The 21340-nt window shown below is 42.1% G+C and overlaps 1 protein-coding gene across 6 annotated transcripts in view; it reads right to left on the bottom strand.

Annotated features, from left to right (window-relative positions):
* LOC122647562 overlaps nucleotides 1-21340 on the bottom strand; it is a 122322-nt gene that overhangs the window by 37579 nt on the left and 63403 nt on the right. The window lies entirely within an intron of this gene.

Genomic DNA, 21340 nt, shown 5'->3' with positions numbered 1-21340 from the left:
GTGAAAAAGGTTCTCAGATCCTTGCCAAACTTGTACAATCCTAAAGTGTCAGCCATAGAGTCCAAGGGTTGAATGCAATGAACTTGGATGAGTTGTGTAGATAATAGGAAAAGAAGAAAGAGAGAGAGAGAGAGAGAGGCGATAGCTTTTGTGTAACCTTGGGAGTTACAACATTGTGTTGTAGCTACCATTCAACTAAATATATATATTAACTAAACAGGGACAAAACTGGAAACAAAGCATAAAAAACAAGACCTACACTACTGCTAACCTGTCTCGATATTAGCACCAAGCACTAATACCAAGATTTATCAAGTCTTGAATTACACTGCCCCTCAAGCTGGAGCATAGATGTTAATCATGCCCAACTTGTTACAAATATAATCCACTCTTCCACTCCCCAAAGACTTTGTAAGTACATCTGCAAGTCGCTTTCCTGTATGAATATGACGAGGAGAAATAAGCCCTTTTTGCAGCTTTTATCTAAAAAAATGACAATATTTTTCAATGAACTTCATTCTTTCATGAAACATAGGATTCGAAACAATATCGACAACAGCTTGATTTAAACCACAACAGCACAGGAGAATTGTCTGAAAATCTAAGCTCAACCAATAACTGTTTCACCCACATTAGCTCATGAGTAGCATGTGCCATGGCTCGAGCAACTGACTCTGCATTGGATCGAGCAACAATTGTTTGTTTCTCTCTTCTTGGCATAGTTGTCAAGGCGTCGCCTAAGCGTCCAGGCGCCTTGGTCGACTTGGGCTCCTAGTTTGTGTCGCCTTGATTTTAGGACCCCTCTCCAATGCCTTGGGTCGCCTAGGCACCGTGACAACTATGCTTCCACTACACAAGGTTCCCTCCAACAAACGTGCAATAACCTGTAGCCGACCTCCTATCAACCGGAGATCCAACCCAATCAGCATCTGGAAAACCCTCAATTCGTCCATGGCTATGATCAGTGTAAAGTAGACCACATCCAAGAGCCTTCTTGAAATAACGTAGGCCACATATAACAGCCTCCCGGTGAGATGTCCGAGAAGCACACAAAAACTGACTCACAACACTGACAGGAAAGGCAATGTCAGGTCGAGTCACAGCTAAATAATTCAATTTCCCAACAAGCCTCCGATACTTCTTAGGATCATCCAGAATATCACCATCATCAGCTGTAAGCTTTAAATTGGGATCCATGGGAGTATCTAGAGGTTTAGAGCCTAACATTCCTATTTTTGAAAGAAGGCCAATTACGTATTTTCGATTTCATTGGCTGAGCGTCTGAGCCACTTCCATACCCAAGAAATACATCAACTTGCCCAATTCTTTGGTCTGAAATTTTTGATGTAAGTGTACTTTCAAGTTCTCAATACCTAAAGAATCATCCCCTATAATAACATTATCATCTGCATAAACAATAAGAAATATTCTCCCAGCATTAAAATGCCGGAAAAATACAAACTGATCACTATCACACTGTGTCAGCCCAAACTACAATACAACCTCAGTGAACCGACCAAACCATGTCCGATAGACTGTTTCAGCCCATACATAGATTTCTTGAGTTTACACACCATTCCAAACTCCCCCTAAGCAACAAACCCAGGAGGTTGCTCCATATAAACTTCCTCATATAGATCCCCATGCAGGAAAGCATTCTTAACATCTAACTGAAGTAAGGGCCAATGATGAGTAGCAACAAGAGAAATCAAAATACAAATAGAAGTAAGCTTAGCCATAGGGGAAAATGTATCCAAGTAATCCACACCGTACACTTGGGCATAGCCCTTTACCACAAATCTGGCCTTCAAACGTGCCAAAAAGCCATTAGGATTATTAACCTTCACTGCATAAACCCAACAACAACCAATAGCAGATTTACCTGAGGGTAACGAGACAAGATCCCATGTCTGAATTTCCTCCAACGCTAACAGTTCCTCATTCATAGCAACCCTCCAACAAGAAATAGAAAATGTCCCTACAACAGACTTAGGCATATGATAATTTTCAATAGTAATCAAACAAGAATGGAAGGTAGAGGGCAAACCAGCATAGGACACAAAGTTCGACATAAAATGTTGGGTACAACTCTGAACACCTTTACGAAGAGCAATAGGAACATCAAGATGAGAAGAAATATTCACGGAAGGGGAAGGAGTACCTATTATAGGATCAGCAGGTGAAAAAGATGGAGCAGAAGCAGACGAACCAGGTGGGGCCCAAATTTTCCGAAGGTGACGTTGGTACACAATAGGAGGCAGCGACGATGGTGCTGGCGGTGGTGAAAAAACCTGTGGAACTGGATTAACAGAAGACTAAACAATATATACCGGAAGATCACATCCAACTCAGAAACGACAAAAGAAAAGTTAGCATAAGGGGTGGACTCAAAGAAAGAGACACCAGCAGTGACAAAATATTTGTGTAACTCAAATGAATAACAACGATAACCCTTTGGGTTCGAGAATAACCAACAAAAAGACATTTGAGAGCTTTAGCATCCAACTTCGAAACACTAGGATGATGATAAAAAATAAAACAAACATTACCACAGTCACATGGTGGTAAGGAAAACAAAGGTTCAAAAGGAAATAACAAAGAATGAGGAATACCACCACGTAAAATAGACGAAGGCATGCGATTAATGAGGTAATATGTAGTTAAAATAGCATCTGCCCAAAAAGGTTTGGTCACTTTCATCTCAAACAGAAAAGACCGGGTGATCACCATTAAATGTCTATTCTTTCTTTCTGCCATACCATTTTTTTTGTAGGGTGTCGGCACAAGACGATTGATGAATAATACCACGCTGAACCATAAATTCAGTAAAGGGAGCAAAAAGTTACTCTCCACCATTTTGGCACGTGAAGCCCTCGGCTGTTCCTCTCCTGTCCTAGATGCTTCAAAGTTTAGGGCCCTGCCACCGCTGGCTTCCTCTATCGCAGGTCAAACCAGGGATCAGTCCCTCAGAAGCGCCTCTCTCGATGGTTGTCTTGCTCCTTTGCGAGGTAGTTCAAATGAAACCTTTTCCCCTTTTTCCATTGTTAACCCCCTTTTATCGCTATCCGGATCCATCCTCCCCCCCTTCTACCTAACCCCCCTGGTCCCACTTCTAACCTTGTTCCCTCTTTACCCTTGCCTTCTCTAAACCAACACCACCACAAGCCCAACCCGGCCCATCCTCCAACCAAACCATCTACTTTAAACCAGCTCCCATCCTTATTTTCCTATAATCTTCCCATTCTACCCCCACCATCACATTTATACCCCAACACTACCTTAAGTCATGATCCTTCCACCTCCACTCCCCTAACCCGACCCTCTTCCCGGCCCACTTCACCCATCCACACCTCCACCCCCTTCACCGACTCTGTACCCACCACGCCTCACCTTGCCTTAACCTTTTCTCCCTCAACCGACCCCACCCCTACCCCACTCCTTTGTTCTAACTCCTCTTCCCCCCTTCCCTTGTCTGCTGAGTACCCCCTCCCTCCCCCCTTAGTATTGGTCATCCTTACTCCTCCCCCCCTTGGTATTGGTCATCCTTACCCCTCCCCCTCCCCCTTGGCTCCCCCTTATGGAACCGGTAGCTCCCTTACTCCTACTGTTATTGCCCGCCATCGCCCCACCCTAGCTTACTTTCGTAGGAGGTACAAGAGTCTCCCCCCTAGGACTTCAATGCCCTACACCCTCTAGTTTTCCATGTCTGCCGGATTTTTCTGGAATGTCAGGGGTCTTAACTCCCTGACCAAGCACCATGACATTAGAACCCTCATTTTGCGCCCTCCTGGATACTCGTGTCCTGCATGAGAATGCCTCTCGCATTGTAGCATCCGTTGCCCCTTCTTGGTCCTTCATCTCCAATTACAACCATTCTCCAAATGGCCGCATTTGGATCCTTTGGGACCCTTCCAAAATTACCATCTCCATCTCTCACTCCTCCCCCCAGCTTATTAACCTCTTTCTCTCCCTCCCTAATTCCCCCATTTCCTTCTACCTCACGATCGTCTATGCCTTCAACCAAGCTGCTGACTGCACCTCTCTTTGGGACAATTTGGCTCTCATTAAAGCTGGGATTGGTTCTCTTCCTTGGGGGGTGGGGGAGATTTCAATGTTGTCAGATTCCAATCTGAGAAAATTGGAGGTCACCCCCTTAACTTCCAGTCTGCTAAGGCCTTCAATGATTATATTGAGGATATTGGTATTGATGATCTTAGATGGTCAGGTTCCCCCCTTACCTGGCGCAATCGTAGGGGGGTAATGACCGAATTGCTTGCAAGCTGGATCGCTTCCTCATCAATGAAGCCTGGCTCTTCACCTTCCCTCATTCCCATACTAATTTCCTTCTCCAAGGCCTTTCTGACCACAGTCCTTGCCACCTCCTCATCCAACAATATTCTTCCTTCGGCCCAAAACCTTTTAAGTTCTTCGACATGTGGACCTCCTATGATCTTTACCTCCCTACCATTCTTAAAGCTTAGAGTTCCCCCATCCATTGCCCCTCCCTCCCTCTCATTGCATTAGCCAAGAAGCTCCGTCTCACCAAATCAGGCCTCAAAATCTGGAACTCTGCCACCTTTGGTAATATCCCCTCCTGGGTCTCCTCCTGCCATTCCAACCTTGCCTCCGTGCAATCCCGCCTCCAATCGGACCCGTTAAGCCTCTTGCTAACCGAGGAAGAGAGAAAGCTTTCTGAAGAGCTCTCTTCCCTTTCCTCTATGAAAGAAAGCTTTCTCCGCCAGAAATCCCGTATTAAATGGCTGGAGCTTGGTGATTCTAACTCGGCTTTCTGTCATCGTTCCCTTAAAGCTAGGTTGAGCTCTTACTACATCACTCTGCTCATTGCTCAGGATGGATCCCCGCTTTCCTCTATCCTCGATATTAAGACCGAGGCTGCATCCTTTTTCTCCTCCCTTTTCAACCCCCTTCCCCCCCCCCTTCCTCTCCCCTCCCTCTTGGCCTCATCAACAAATTTGTCCCCTCCTCCTTGGCTAGCTCTCTCCTTTAGATTACCAAGGGTATCTTGTCCCATAAATCAAATAAGGCCCCTGGCCCTGATAGTTTCAGCATTGGATTTTTTCTTAGTTGTTGGGACCATATCAAGGATGACCTCATCAAAGCCATCCGCAGCTGCTTCTTTAATCCCAGCCAGCTAGCCCAGGTCAATCTGACTTTTTTTTACCTCATCCCTAAAAAAGATGGAGCCTCCTCTCTTTCTGATTTTAGACCCATTTCTCTCTGCAATCTCCTCTATAAGTTCATTGCCAAAATCCTGGCAAACAGAATCCAGCAAGTCATCCCATCTTTGGTCAGGCCCAACCAATTTGCCTTAATCGCTGGCAGAAGCATTGCGGATAACATTATCCTATGCTCCGAAATTGTGTGTGGCTTTGATCGAAAATCCCACTCTCCCGCTGCCCTTATGAAGATTGACCTTCACAAAGCTTTTGATTCCCTTAGATGGGACTTCATTTGCAATGTGCTTTCCCAGATGGGCTTTCCCCCGCTTTCATCCGTTGGATTCTAGCCTGTATCTCTACCCCCTCTTTCTCGGTTATCGTTAACGGTCCCCCCGCCGGCTTTTTTCACTCCAAAGTTGGAATTTGCAAGGGATGCCCTCTCTCCCCCTTTCGTTTCTCTTTGGCCCTGAAAGTCCTTTTGAGGAGCATCCAAGCCAAAACCGACCTTCACCTTATCTCCCCGCTGCCCAAGTGCAAGCACCTAAATCTCACCCACCTAGCCTTTACGGACGATCTTATGATCTTCTCCAAAGCTTCCCCCTCTTCCATCTCTGCCATCATGTCCTCCCTTCACCTCTTCGAGAGTCTCTCTGGCCTCCGTATTAACCTCCTTAAATCCAATCTCTTCCTCTCTGGTGTCTGTGTCCTCGACCAAGACTCCCTCCTCTGCCTCACAGGCTTTTCTCTAGGCTCTCTACCAGTGAAATACCTGGGCCTCCCCCTTATCCCTGCTAGGCTCTCTAGTCATCATTGCACCCCCATGCTTGACAATATTCGCAAGCGCCTCCAACTCTGAAAGGGTAGACTTCTTTCCTATGCGGGTAGGCTTTAATGCATCAGATGGGTGCTCCAATCTTCTTACATCTATTGGTGCGGCATCTTTGCCCTTCCTAAAGCTACCATCAAAGCTATAGCTTTAGATCTGCCTGGAACCTAGTTAGGTCCCAAGCCCCTACTGTCCTATGGCACAAGCTAGTCTGGTTTAAAGGTCACATCCCTCGCCACAGCTTCCTTGCCTAGAGAACCCTTAACCTTTGCCTCCCAACCCAAGCCTTCCTCTCTCACCAAAGAATCCCTGTCCCCCTTTCTTATATTTTTTGTTGGAATGGTTCCGAAGACATTGACCACCTTTTTTTCGCTTTCCCCTTTACCTCTACCATCTGGAAAAAAGCCCTTTCGTTTATCTGGCCTCGCAGTAGAAGACACCTCCCCTTCGCTCGAGAGTGGCTCTGGCTGATCATGACTTTCCCTCTTTAACGCTTGAAACTCGTTTTTAACCGGAAGGACAAATTGAATGGAAGATCCAATCTTTATTTACAGATCTGACTGCTCCGTGGGATTCGACTAACCCCAAAATACTCAGTTTATACTTAGCAATCAACTTTTTCACTTTAGTTTGCTTGAGACCCAAATTTAGGCCTCTAATGTTCCAAACAGCTAAATTAAATATCTGGCTGCACTATCTGCGACACTATTGGCAAGCTTGTGTTTGGCGCAACTCTTTACCACATTTGGATGTAGAGGAACCTTAGGAGATGGACCTCAAACTCTCGCTCCTTTGCCTTGATTTGGAAAGCCATCTTTCGGGATGTCTCCTCTAAGCTTAGTTTTCTACCTCATAAGGCTTTTTTGGATTCCCCAAGGAACAGGCATATTGTTGTATCCTGGGGTTTAGATAGTGCTCTTTTTATGTCCTCATACCTCCCTTAGTTAGGTCTGGGGTCTGTCTCTCCCCCCCTGTTTCCCTGCATTGTATATTCCCCCTCCCCACTTCTCTCCCTCTCGGCCCCCCTCGGGATTTGGTAACATAATTTTTTATTCACAAAAAAAAAATGTGTCAATGAGTCTGAAATTGAGTATGAATCTCATTCACAATGCAAAAATAATAGAGAACAATTTTGAACTATATTTCATTAAATAAATCCAGGTAACTCTAGAATAGTCATCAACAAAAGTAACAAAATAACGAAAGTCTAACTTAGAAACAACTGGATAAGCACCCCATACATTCAAGTGAACTAAAGAAAAAAGTTGGTCAGACCGTTTATTGACTCTAGGGGGATAACTCACACGGTTATTGTGAAAACCATTGCAAATTTGAACTTTAGAACTTGTGTGATTTCAGGTTCCAGTTCTGTATCCATGGTTGCCTCGATGCTGTGGGCTGCATCAATAGAGGATGCGGATCAACTTCTTGACACACCTATGGAGGATTCCAGGGAATCTTCCCAACTTGCTGTTCTGGAGTCTGAGGACCTTGCTGGTACCTTGCACCAGAGCTACCTATATCAGATCTGCTGGCTGGACAGCATGCAAAACCTTTCAATTTCCTAAACCTACTGTAAGTACTAACTATAATATTGATCAACTAGAGTCTACAAGGACAGATTAGTAATTTCCACCTGTGGGACCCGCATCCCTAGTGGAGAATCCAATTCCCAGTAGTTACCTGTGTTGGGATTTCCCCTGATGTCATATGACATCATTTTATATTTAAAAGAAGATAATTAATGAAGTAATTCTAATTAGTATCAGTTTAGGGAAGTAATTTATAAAAACAGATTTTTATTTAACTAGGCAAGCATGCCTTAACTTAACTAACTACATAACCAAATCTATTTTCACTATTCATAAATCTTAAGACATAAGAATCGATCAGCCTTAAGAAAGCTTAGAGAAGAAAATAGAAACGAAGGAGAAAAGAGAAGAAGAAGGGAAGAGAGGGCTACATGATGGGGCTTTGTTTCTCTACTTGAATTTGGAGCTTTGGGGCCTTCTTTGGAGTCCTTGCTGCATAAGACTAAGCCTACCGTCATCTCTTCTTATTGCTGAATTCAGGTAAGCCATAAAAACCTGCTATTCCCATCTTCATCTTCTCCATTCTCTGTCCCTAATTGACTTCTACAACCTATACAGCCATTAAACCTTAGTAATCATAGGTAAATAGACCAGAACCCATCTTTTGACCCTTAAATTGGACCCAATGGGGGTTAAGGCATTAAATTAGGCTGTGTATTACATGCTGTTCTTCAAATTATAGCTGAACCATGTAGTTTATTAAACCCTAGGATAGTAATTAGGGTTTATTGACAAAAACCCCCAAATTAATTATGGTTTTTGAAATTAAACTATGAGGTTGTGTTGACCCACCTTAGATTAGGACAAAAACCTGAAATTGAGCCTATGCATGTGAAGATCCATGCAATTGGAACAAAAACCCCAAATCTGACTTGGCAGCCAGATGGACTTGCAGGCCTAGGGCCGGTCGTCCGGCCCTCTGGCAGTCTGAATCCGGCTGCCCATGTTGGTGTCTTGGTTGGACTGGTTCCTTAGGGTTTGACCTAGGATAATTCCTAAACCTAATATGTGATCTTTGTGTGTTAATTAGGGCTGTATATCCTGTTCTTTGTGTGAATTGTCTGGACTATTGGAGAATTGCTGGGTTAGACTAATTTATCATATCAGGTAAGGGAATTTTGACTTAATTTTGCGTGTTTATTGACTTAATTGTATCTTTCTTGAGTATGTCATGTCATGCATCATAAATATAACTCAGTTCATGTAGTTTTATAGCTCTTAGATTCTTCGCATTAGTTGCATGAGAAATTAAGAAGCATCAGCATGCCGCATTGCGTTGATACATTACTCTGGAACTGCATGAATGATGATGATGTACTGGTTAACTTACAATTACTCTATTTGATACATATGTCATCATGTTAGACTGCATATGGTTAGGATTTACATTGCCCAGTACTACGTCCCTTACCAATAGGGGAAAGGTGTTAGATAACCCGTGGTAGGTACGAAGGGATGATTCCGGAATGCCATTCACTGTCCCATGTTACCGTAGAACACTCAGGTGTGGGAATAAACAGTAGGGTTAGTCACTGGGGGTCCGTTAGCGTTAGATGTATGATGCTTGAGCTGCCAGGTCTCCACCGTAATAGAATGTTTTCGCTCGGGTGACCGACGTCTGGTTATGTGTTTCCGGGACCGAGGCTAGTATTCTATTACAGTAGTACTTATAACTCATGAGACCTAGTATCCATGTTAGGAGCATGTTGTTTAGGGACATTCATCATGGACTATTTGTATGTGTTTGCATGTTTTTCCTTACTGGGCTCAGTGGAGCTCACCCTTGTGGATCCTCATATTTTTCAGATGATATTGTTGTTGGTTCTGTGGGAGTCTCTTCTGCTTAAGACACTCCTTCAGCTCTTGGAGTTGATACTCCTCTTATGGTGGAGCACGATGCTTCGTGCTCGTGTGATGACTGCGCGTTCTCTTGAGCTGCCTAACAGACAGGCTACTTCCTTCCCTTTTTGTTATAACACTTTTGTATATAAACTACTGTAATTAAGTCTTTTGGTTGTGGGTTACTGTAATGAGTAGTCTTGTAACTCAATTTCACTTAATATATACATATCAGCTTATCACTAGTTTTCCTTACTACTGTCTTAATGCTATATTTAATTGCTTCCGTTGTATTTAAATTCTGTATTGTGATGATGATTGTGAATAGGGTATTGCACTTGCAATCCTGGTGGGTTGGTTGGATGTCAGAGACATCCAGTTACACTTGGCCCTTATAAACAGGGCCGGGGTGTGACATTTAAGTAGTATCAGAGCATTCATGCTCTACTCCTATTTGCAATCAAGTTCACAGTATAGCAACTCTCGGACTCATTGATCTAAAGGTGAGTCCAGTTTAGGGTTAAATAAAAACTTCAACTAAAAAGCTACTAATTAAGTGAAATTAGATTGTAAAACTGTGAAAAGTGAAATAGAAGATTAAAAGACTTTATATATATATATATCGAGTTGTCAATTACAAAATTTCAGCATCTAATGCTGAACAGGTTACAACTTTTCTTCACACTTTAAAGAAAGTACAAGGTTCTACAAAGGACAACTGAAAGTAAAGTAAAAACTAAACTAAGATGCATATGTCATCTCTACTGCTGTGGTGGTGGTGGTGGTCCCTGACCGAAGAAGAAGGATCTCCACTGACCCAGCTCGGTCTCGACTGCCTGGACACGGCTGCTAACATGAGTAAAGTCCCTCCTCATGCCCTCAAATCCCTGTGCCATGGATCTCTCTAAGCCCTGGAACCGGCTAAAGAGCTGTCCCCAGGGAGTACCGTCTGTAGGAATAACTGGGACAGTAGAGGAAGAAGCACCCGCATGACCATATGATGATGTACGCCGAGGAGGAGTAGGTGGATCTCTATGTGCTCTTGCATGCTCTCTCTCTGCAGGATCCTTTGCATCAGTGGTCTACCATATCAGTGTAGTCTGGGTGACCAAGCTCTAGAGAAAAGGGTGGAAGCTCTATGCCCATCTTCACTAGAGTAATCCGGTTGATGCTCACTGACTTCCCTGTTGAGGTCTCTTTATTCCTTAGGTTAACCCCAAACCTAGGAAATATTTTTGTGAGCAACCTTCCAAACAACAGGTTCCCACGCCCAGGATTATCATGCAAGTGTCCCATAGTACGCATGATGGTGTATGGCAGGTAGATCTGGTATCCTGTGTAGAGACAGTAAGTAGTAAGGATCTGCATAGTGGATAACTCTGTGCGGTGCCCACCCTTTTGGACCACATTGTGCCCACAAATCCTAGATAGTACTCTAGCTGAGGGAAGCAGATCTAACTCAGACTTCATCCGATCATAGAACTTCCCATCGGTGAGAACTGAGTATAGCCATTCCAGCTCAATGTCAGCCAGGAACTCTGAGGCATCAGCACTTGGGGTACAATACCTCTATTCTCCCTCATTTGATATCTCTAGTATGTTAGCCAATTGGGCAGTGCTGAAGGAGATGGGCATGTCTTTCACATAAAAACTGATGATGAACTCTTCTCCTTCTGACCGGTAAGAGAGGTTACATGACAAGAAATTCCGGACCAATTGAGGGTAGCAATGCCTCTCTGGTTGTAGCATAGGCAGCCACCCTAGTCTCTCAAATCTCTCCTGGACTTTGAATGCAACAAGGTCAGCCAAGACGACATTTCTCTCTTCTTCCACCTTCCTTTCCATAAACCATACGCAGTACCTTTCTTCTTCTTCCGCATTTCGGAAGAACTTTGGGTTGAATTCGGGTGGAGCTACAGCTGCACCTCTTCCCCTTCCCCCACGACCTTGGGCTACAGCCATTGAGTAAGTGCTGCAATTTTTAATAAGAAAATTAGTTAAAAATAGTCTAGGAATGTAACAAAACTTGAAGTAAGATCATTAAACCTAATTAGTAATAAGATAACAAGTCTACTAATATGTGTATGTAAGTAATTAGGTAAAATCATAGTGTTTCTAGCATAACATTAGATAGAATATATACAAAGTATAGTATTAGACTTAAAATGAAACCCTAATATATCAAAAGGGAAATAAAAGAACATAAAATAGCTTAAAAACCTAAGAAAAAGGGTAGAACTATGTCTAGGTTTGAGTAAGAAAGAAGAAAACAAGAAATTTCATAAGTTGGAATACTTACATGAAGATTTGAGGTAGAAATCTAGTGATTCAAGCTCTCAAATAAGTTTAGGAACCCTAGAATAGATTTAGAAGAAGTTAGAAAGAAAGAGAGGAGTGAAAGAAACAATTTAGGAATCATTTGGAGTGGGACCCGAATGGGTTTTTATAACCCAGTTCCGCCAGGCGGACGGCCGGCTCAGTTCGACTCTGAATCCGACTTCTGAATCTAGCTCCTCTAAAATTCTTAGCAAGCTACTGGTTCTACGGGTGGACGACAGGCCCAATTTTGACTGTGAATCCGGCTTATTTTTGGTCTGCATCCGGCTAGTCCAAAAAATTAATAAAAATTTAAAATAAATTAAAATAAAATATATATATATATATTGTAACCTATTATATATACTAACCATGTATAATACGTATATAATTAAGCCTTTAAAATAAGTTTATGGGTGCATAAAAATTAAGCTAATACATTTAAAAGTATACGTATTAATACTTATATTTGTATACTATGCATGTTAAAAACATAATATAGGTATAGAATTAGCATTAATAAACATATATATGTAAATAAATAATAATAATGAGATTATGATAATTATATGTAATTGTACATATATAGTTATGAAATAAAATATATATGTATATGTATATATACATAGTAAATGTATATGTTGTGTATTATATACTAAGTATTGTATAAATACTATACATTTATTATTGCTTAATACAAATGCATAAACTAATTGTATATTAAATATATTATACTTGTAGTATATATGTACAATATATTATATAATGTTGTATTTCTTTTTAGGTACTCGAATCATTGGCTTAGCACGTGACAGCAACTCAAGATGAGTTATGTGTTAAGGCCAATCGAAGAATACAATTATAATGATGAAAATATCGATGAGTTGAATCGCAAGCTCGAACTACTCATCAATGATCGAAGGTATCTTCAGTCTGTTCTGTAGAAAGGCAAATCCTTGATGACCAAGGACTTCTATGTCATAGATCGAAGGGTGGAATACCTTCAATTTCATACTACTCGCATCGAAAGTATCCTCCATAGATGGACGGATAAGCTTCAAGGTCTTCCTTGAATTGTATCAAGTATGATGAAGCATACCTTACTATCATTTGCTGCATTCATACTATTGTGCACTTCATTATATCAAACTAATGCGTATGCCAATAGTTTAATGTGTTATTTCTTATCTCAGATGATCATTATGGACAGACAGCGTCCTAACACTTATAGGAGGCATAATGCAAGAGGGCGTGCAAATGCAGCCTCTTCCTCCAATCCTGCTCATAATGATCCTCCAACTGAGGGTGCACAGGAAAACCCTCCGGATATGCCTATGTATGACATTGCTGGTCTTGTAGACACTATCATCGAAAGACAGTAGCAGCAAATGCAGCAACTCATGACAACCATGGGCGATCAATTTCAAGCAATCATCAGAACTCTGAAAACTCCACAGGCAGCCCCTGCAACCCCTGCTGTCCCTACCCCTCCTGCACAGCATAATGATGCAAAAGGTCGCCTAACGGAGAGGTTTTTGAAGATCCAGCAGCTTACCTTTGCTAGAATCACCAGAGACACCATTCAGCCCATGAGATGGGTTAAGGAGATGGAAAAAGCCTTTAAGTTTCTAGGCTGTACTGAAGAACAGAAACTTACCTGTGCTGGTTATAAGCTTCAGTATGAAGCAGAGGCTTGGTGGGAGACAACTAGGCCTATTTTAGACCCTGCCCACCCAGTTCTGACCTGGGAAATCTTCAAGCAGGCCTTCTTTGCAAACTACTTCCCTGTCAGTGTGCAAAAGAAGAAAGAGATTGAGTTTGCTGAGTTGACTCAAGGGCCAAAATCAGTACTAGAATATCAGCAGAAGTTTGAAGAGCTCTTCTTCTTTACACCTCAACACTGATGAAGCCAAGGAACAGAAATTTGAAGATGGATTGAGGCCACAGATTGCCTCTATTATATCTACCAGAACTAATCAGGGATACTCTGAGACACTGCAGTTAGCCAAGAGGGTTGGGGATAAGCAGAGAGATGCTTATCATGTTAGCCAGGGATCAGGTAAGAGAGCAGCACCATTCATTGACAGAGGGTTCAGCAAGTTCACCAAACCTTCTGGTTCTAGTTCAGCTCCAGCCCTGTCACAGAGAAGTGAATCTGAGTCATCTGTGTCCAGGCCTGTATATGCCAACCCCAACACCAAGACGATAGATGTAGCAGCTCCAGCAAGCACTGCTGATTTTAAATGCTACACATCTGGTCAAGCGGGTCATACACCCAGGACATGCTTCTAGAGGAGACCTGTACTTCCTATTCGGCAACCAGCCAGTAAACCTCAGGGTCGGGTCTACTTTGTAACCGCAAGTGAGGCTGAGGTTAACCAATCTGTGGTTACTGGTATCATTCTAAACTGTTCTACACCAGCATATACCTTGTTTGATACGGGAGCGACGCATTCTTTTATGTCTCCGTCATTTGCAAAGAGGACAGGTGTATCACCTAAGTGTTTAACAGAGGGTCTAGTAGTTAGTACGCCTACTGGATCAAGGATAGACCTGAATACATTGTATGAGCCGTGTGTTGTGAAGATTGCCGGTAGAGACATGAATGCCCATCTGATTCAGCTCGATAGGACTGACTTTGATGTCATATTAGGGATGGATTGGTTGGCAGCATACAAGGCTAATGTGATATGTGCTGAGAGAAAGATTGTGTTCCAGCCAAGAGGCGAGAAGGGATTTATCTTTGTGGGTGACAAGAAGAGAAGACCCAGGAAGATGGTAGTTTCAGCCTTAAAGATGAAGAAGTTGTTAAACAAGGGATGCCTGGGATACCTTGTGTCAGTTATGGATACTAGGATACAGGTTAGGCTTATGTCAGAGATCCCAATTGTAGGGGAGTTTCCTGATGTATTCCCTGATGATTTGACAAGTCCACCTCCACCAAGGGAGAATGAGTTTGTGATTGATCTACTACCCGGATCGGCGCCGGTATTTAAAACACCATATAGAATGGCGCCGAGTGAATTGAAGGAGTTGAAAGCTCAGCTGCAAGACTTGTTGAAGAAAGGGTTTATAAGACCGAGTATTTCACCTTGGGGTGCCCCAGTACTATTTGTGAAAAAGAAGGATGGCTCCATGCGAATGTGCATAGACTACAGGGAGCTGAATAAGTTGACAATAAAGAATAGATATCTACTACCAAGGATTGATGATCTTTTTTATCAACTCCAGGGTGCCCAAGTCTTTTCGAAGATAGATCTCAGATCAGGGTACTATCAGCTTCGAATCAAGGAAGCTGATGTTAGTAAGATAGCTTTCAGGACTCGATATGGACACTATGAGTTCCTGTTGACGTCTTTTGGCCTCACAAATGCTCCAGCAGCCTTTATGGTTTTGATGAATAGAGTGTTCCATGATGTCTTGGATAAATTTGTTATAGTCTTCATTGATGACATCTTGGTTTACTCCAAGAATGAGGAAGAGCATGTCCCGCACTTTAAATTTGTTCTGCAAAGACTGAGAGAGAAGCAACTTTATGTAAAATTCAGCAAGTGTGAATTCTGGTTGCCTCAGGTTGGGTTCTTAGGCCATGTAATTTCAGCCAGAGGGATTGAAGTAGAGCCAGGGAAGGTTGAAGTTGTGGTGAATTGGGAGAGTCCCAAGACTATGACAGAGATAAGAAGTTTTCTAGGGTTAGCTAGATACTATAGAAGGTTCATAGAGAACTTCTCGAAGATAGCTATGCCCATGCCACAGCTCATAAAGAAGGGTGCCAAGTTTGAATGGAATGAAGACTGTGAAAGGAGTTTTCAAGAGTTAAAGCAGAGATTGGTAACAGCCCCAATTCTTGTCCTTCCTGATGGAACTAAGGGGATGGTAGTCTATACTGATGCCTCTAAGACAGGGCTAGGATGTGTGTTGATGCAACCTGGGAAGGTTATTGCTTATGGTTCTCGACACTTGAAGGACTATGAGAAGAACTACCCTACACATGACCTAGAACTGGCTGCAGTAGTATTTGCATTGAAGATGTGGAGGCATTATCTGTATGGTGAGAAGATTGAGATCTTTACAGATCACAAAAGCTTGAAATACATCTTTACTCAGAAGGAGTTGAACATGAGGCATAGAAGATGGCTTGAACTCATTAATGATTATGAGTTTGATATCTTATATCACCCAGGAAAGGCCAATGTAGTGGCAGATGCACTCAGCAGAAAGTCTTCTGATTGGGCAACAAGTAGAATAGCGATTAAAGATGAAATTCTGAAGGACTTGCATGCATTGAATGTGAAACTTATATTTGGGGAGACTGAAGAGTTACTTTCAGTGTTGATGGTATAACCATCACTGCGAGCCCAGATCATAACAGCCCAGTCTTCTGATGAAGAGTTCCAGAACATTGTGAGTAGTATTCGTGCTAGGACACAGAAGGATACAGATTTCACAGTGACAGCTGATGGGGTTCTTATGTTCAGAGACAGACTATGTGTACCTGCTGATAGTCACTTGAAGAGTCTGATTTTACAAGAGGCCCACCAATCTCCCTACTCTGTGCATCCAGGTGGTACAAAAATGTACCGAGATTTGAAACAGTTCTTACGGTGGCATGGTATGAAGAATGATGTAGCAACCTATGTTTCTAGCTGCTCAACTTGTCAGCAAGTTAAGGCTGTCAGGTACTGACCTCAGGGACTTCTGCAACCCTTAGCTATACCAGAGTGGAAATGGGAGAACATAACTATAGATTTTGTCACCGGCCTTCCTCACACTAGGAAGGGCATGGATACCATCTGGGTAGTTGTAGATAGATTGACCAAGACAGCCCATTTCATTCCAATGAAGATTACCTACTCCATGGATCAACTGGCTAAGTTGTATGTGGATAACATTATCAGATTGCATGGAGTACCCGTAAATATTGTGTCTGACAGAGACCCTAGGTTTACATCTAGATTCTGGAAGAGTCTACAGAAGGCAATGGGCACAGAGTTGAACCATAGTTCAACACATCATCCTAAGACGGATGGACAGTCAGACAGGACAATTCAAACCTTAGAAGACATGCTCAGGGCATGTGTACCTGAGATGAATGGTAGTTGGGATGAACATCTATCTCAGATAGAATTTGCATATAATAACAGCTACCACACATCTATTGAGATGACTCCCTTCAAGGCACTATATGGCAAGACATGTCGCACTCCATTGTACTGGGATGAAGTTGGAGAGCGATGTATATTGGGCTACGAGCTGATCCAGAAAACCTGTGAGAAGGTAGACCTAATAAGGGAAAAGATCAAGGCTGCCCAGTCCAGACAAAAGAGCTATGCTGATAAGAGAAGACAGCATGTACAGTTCAAGGTTGGAGAGAAGGCCTTCCTGAAAGTATCCCCAATCAAAGGTGTGGTGAGATTTGGAAAGAGAGGGAAGTTGAATCCCAATTACATCGGCTCGTTTGAGATTCTAGCCAGAGTTGGTGTAATGGCCTATCAGCTTGCACTGCCCCCATCACTTGCCGATGTACACGATGTTTTTCATGTCTCTATGTTGAGACAATACATCTATGATTCGACACATCTTCTACCTCAGCAACCAACTGAACTCATTACTGACTTGACTTATGAGGAGGTACCTGAGGAGATAATTGATAGGAAGGAACACAACCTGAGGAGCCATACTATCACTTTTGTTAAAGTTAGGTGGAGTAACCACTCCGCTGCTGAAGCATCTTGGGAAAGAGAAGAAAGAGAGATACCCTTACCTCTTCGACCTCCCAGGTACGTCAATTTCAAGGACGAAATTCTAATAAGGAGGGGGGAGTGTGAAAACCACTGCAAATTTGAACTTTGGAACTTGTGTGATTTCAGGTTCCAGTTCTGTATCCATGGTTGCCTCGATGCTGTGGGCTGCATCAGTAGAGGATGCAGACCAACTTCTAGACACACCTATGGAGGATTCCAGGGAATCTTCCCAACTTGCTATTCTGGAGTCTGAGGACCCTACTGGTACCTTGCACCAGAGCTACCTATATCAGATCTGCTGGCTGGACAGCATGCAGAACCTTTCTATTTCCTAAACCTACCGTAAGTACTAACTATTCATATTGTATCAACTAGAGTCTATAGGGACAGATTAGTAATTTCCACCTGTGGGACACGCATCCCCAGTGGAGAATCCAGTTCCCAATAGTTACCCATGTTGAGATTTCCCCTGATGTCATATGACATCATTTTATATTTAAAAGAAGATAATTAATGAAGTAATTCTAATTAGTATCAGTTTAAGGAAGTAATATAAAAAAACAGATTTTTATTTAACTAGGCAAACATGCCTTAACTTAACTAACTATATAACCAAAACTATTTTCACTATTCATAAATCCCAAGACATAAGAATCGATCAGCCTTAAGAAAGCTTAGAGAAGAAAATAGAAAAGAAGGAGAAAAGAGAAGAAGAAGAAGGGAAGAGAGGGCTACATGATGGGGCTTTGTTTCTCTACTTGAATTTGGAGCTTTGGGGCCTTCTTTGGAGTCCTTGCTACATAAGACTAAGGCTACCTTCATCTCTTCTTATTGCTGATTTCAGGTAAGCCATAAAAACCTGCTATTCCCATCTTCATCTTCTCCATTCTCTGTCCCTAATTGACTTCTACAACCTATACAGCCATTAAACCTTAGTAATCATAGGTAAATAGACCAAAACCCATCTTTTGACCCTTGAATTGGACCCAATGGTGGTTCAGGCATTAAACTAGGCTGTGTATTACATGCTGTTCTTCAAATTATAGCTGAACCATGTAGTTTATTAAACCCTAGGATAGTAATTAGGGTTAATTGACAAAAACCCCCAAATTAATTATGGTTTTTGAAATTAAACTTTGAAATTGTGTTGACCCACCTTAGATTAGGATAAAAACCTGAAATTGAGCCTATGCATGTGAAAATCCATGCAATTGGAACAAAAACCCCAAATCTGATTTGGCAGCCGCATGGAGTTGCAGGCCTAGGGCCGGTCGTCCGCCCCTCTGGCAGTCTGAATCCGGCTGCCCATTTTGGTGTCTTGGTTGGACTGTTTCCTTAGGGTTTGATCTAGGATTTTTCCTAAACCTAATATGTGATCTTTGTGTGTTAATTAGGGCTGTATATCCTGTTCTTTGTGTGAATTGTCTGGACTATTGGAGAATTGCTGGGTTAGACTGATTTATTATATCAAGTAAGGGAATTTTGACTTAATTTTGCGTGTTTATTGACTTAATTGTATCTTTCTTGAGTATGCCATGTCATGCATCATGAATATAACTCAGTTCATGTAGTTTTATAGCTTTTAAATTCTTTGCATTAGTTGCAAGAGAATTAGGATGCATCAGCATATCACATTGCATTGATACTTTACTTCGGAACTGTATGAATGATGATGATGTACTGGTTAACTTACAATTACTCTATTTGATACATATGCCATTATGTTAGACTGCATATGATTAGGATTTACATTGCCCAATACTATGTCCCTTACCAATAGGGGAAAGGTGTTGGATAACCCATGGTAAGTCCAAAGGGATGATTCCGGAATGCCATTCATTGTCCCATGTTACCGTAGAACACTCAGGTGTGGGACTAAACCGTAAGGTTAGTCACTGGGGGTCCGTTAGCGTCAGATGTATGATGCCTGAGCTGCCGGGTCTCCACTATAGTAGAATGTTTTCACTCGGGTGACCGACGTCCGGTTATGTGTTTCCGAGACCGAGGCTAGCATTCTATTACAGTAGTACTTATACCTCATGAGACCTAGTATCCATGTTAGGAGCATGTTGTTTAGGGACATTCATCATGGACTATTTGTATGTGTTTGCATGTTTATCCTTACTGGGCTCAGTGGAGCTCACCCCTGCGGATCCTCATATTTTTCAGATGATATTGTTGTTGGTTCTGTGGGAGTCTCTTCTGCTCAAGACACTCCTTCAACTCTTGGAGTTGATACTCCTCTTGTGGTGGAGCACGATGCTTCGTGCTCGTGTGATGACTGCCCGTTCTCTTGAGCTGCCTGACAGACAGGCTACTTCCTTCCCTTTTTGTTATAACACTTTTGTATATAAACTACTGTAATTAAGTCTTTTGGTTTTGGGTTACTGTAATGAGTAGTCTTGTAACTCAGTTTCACTTGTTATATACATATTAGCTTATCACTAGTTTTCCTTACTACTGACTTAATGCTATATTTAATTGCTTCCGCCGCATTTAAATTATGTATTTGTGATGATGATTGTGAATAGGGTACTGCACTTGCGATCCTGGTGGGTTGGTTGGATGTCAGAGACATCCAGTCACACTTGGCCCTTATAAACCGGGCCAGGGTGTGACAGTTATGGGTTGTGACACGGTTATCTTCTAAAAAGCATCCCCACACAAGGCAAATATGGGTTGTGACACTATTTATGTGAATAGTACTGTGAACAGTGTTTGGGTCTTGTTTTCCTCATATTTCAATCTACATCAACTCTCCCCTTCTTGAAAAAAATTCGTCCACGAGTTTGGTAAAGGAATTGAACCAGACTTGCATGAACAAACTTTAGTGGGTAGAAGAAGAGGCAGCTGTCAACTCTGTCTGCCGTCCTTCGATGGCTCTGATACCAAATAATGCAGACTCGACCTCGAACCAAGGAAGAACCAGTGGGAGATTGATTGCAGCAAAATCAATAAAATAGGGAGAACAAAATTGAATTAACTGAATTTTTTATTTCTTTTTTCTGATTACACATGAAAGAAGAACATAAAAAGTATAGAAGAAGAAGGGGATATGGAAGGGGATAGAGGACTTCTCTATCTAGTGTCTCTCACCCACGGCCTCTCACCATTGCCGCATCCCACAGCCGTTGCCTCTCACAGCTTCAAGCCATAGCTCTCTATTTTCTTCAATCTTCAACCGTTGGAAACCTCTACGGGCATTACATTATATAGACTCAAGGGTTGAGCCCAAAATAGAAAGTGTTTGCTACCAAGTAGCTTACAACCAAAATAGAAGCTTCCTATAAATCTAGCTGCCATACATCAAAATAGAAACTCCTAAAAACAAAATAGGAATAAACTGAAATTAGAAGCTACCTTAATGAAATAAAATATACTTTCTAAAACTGAAAATAGAAACTAAATTATGGCAGCACTAGCATAGAATCTTTCTCCACTTGATGGACCCACAAGATCTTCTAAAAAGCATCCCCACACAAGGCAAATATGGGCTGTGACACAGTTCATGTGAACAGTGTTTTTATCTTGTTTTCTTTATATTTCAATCTACATCAGAGGAATGAAGAAAGAGAAGAAGATGAAGAGAACCGATAGGGGTGAGAAAACTGGGCAATAGAAAGTAAGTTCTATCGTACCAGCAGTGTTCCTTTATATTCAAGCCAAAACAGAATTACAATGGGAAATTGGGAATAGAACTATTACCTAGCTAATCCTAAAGTCTAATTACAATAGGAATAAGAATCAATGAGAACCTAATCTAAACTACTTAGCCAAGCACATAATCCCACGGTATGGAGGTCCATATACCCCCAAGGCCCCAACCGAGATACACCCACTCTA

Source organism: Telopea speciosissima, unplaced genomic scaffold (assembly GCF_018873765.1).
Source record: "Telopea speciosissima isolate NSW1024214 ecotype Mountain lineage unplaced genomic scaffold, Tspe_v1 Tspe_v1.0074, whole genome shotgun sequence".
Taxonomy (NCBI): domain Eukaryota; kingdom Viridiplantae; phylum Streptophyta; class Magnoliopsida; order Proteales; family Proteaceae; genus Telopea; species Telopea speciosissima.
The sequence above is the reverse complement of the archived record's forward strand: the minus strand, read 5'-3'. Positions and strand labels throughout refer to the sequence as shown.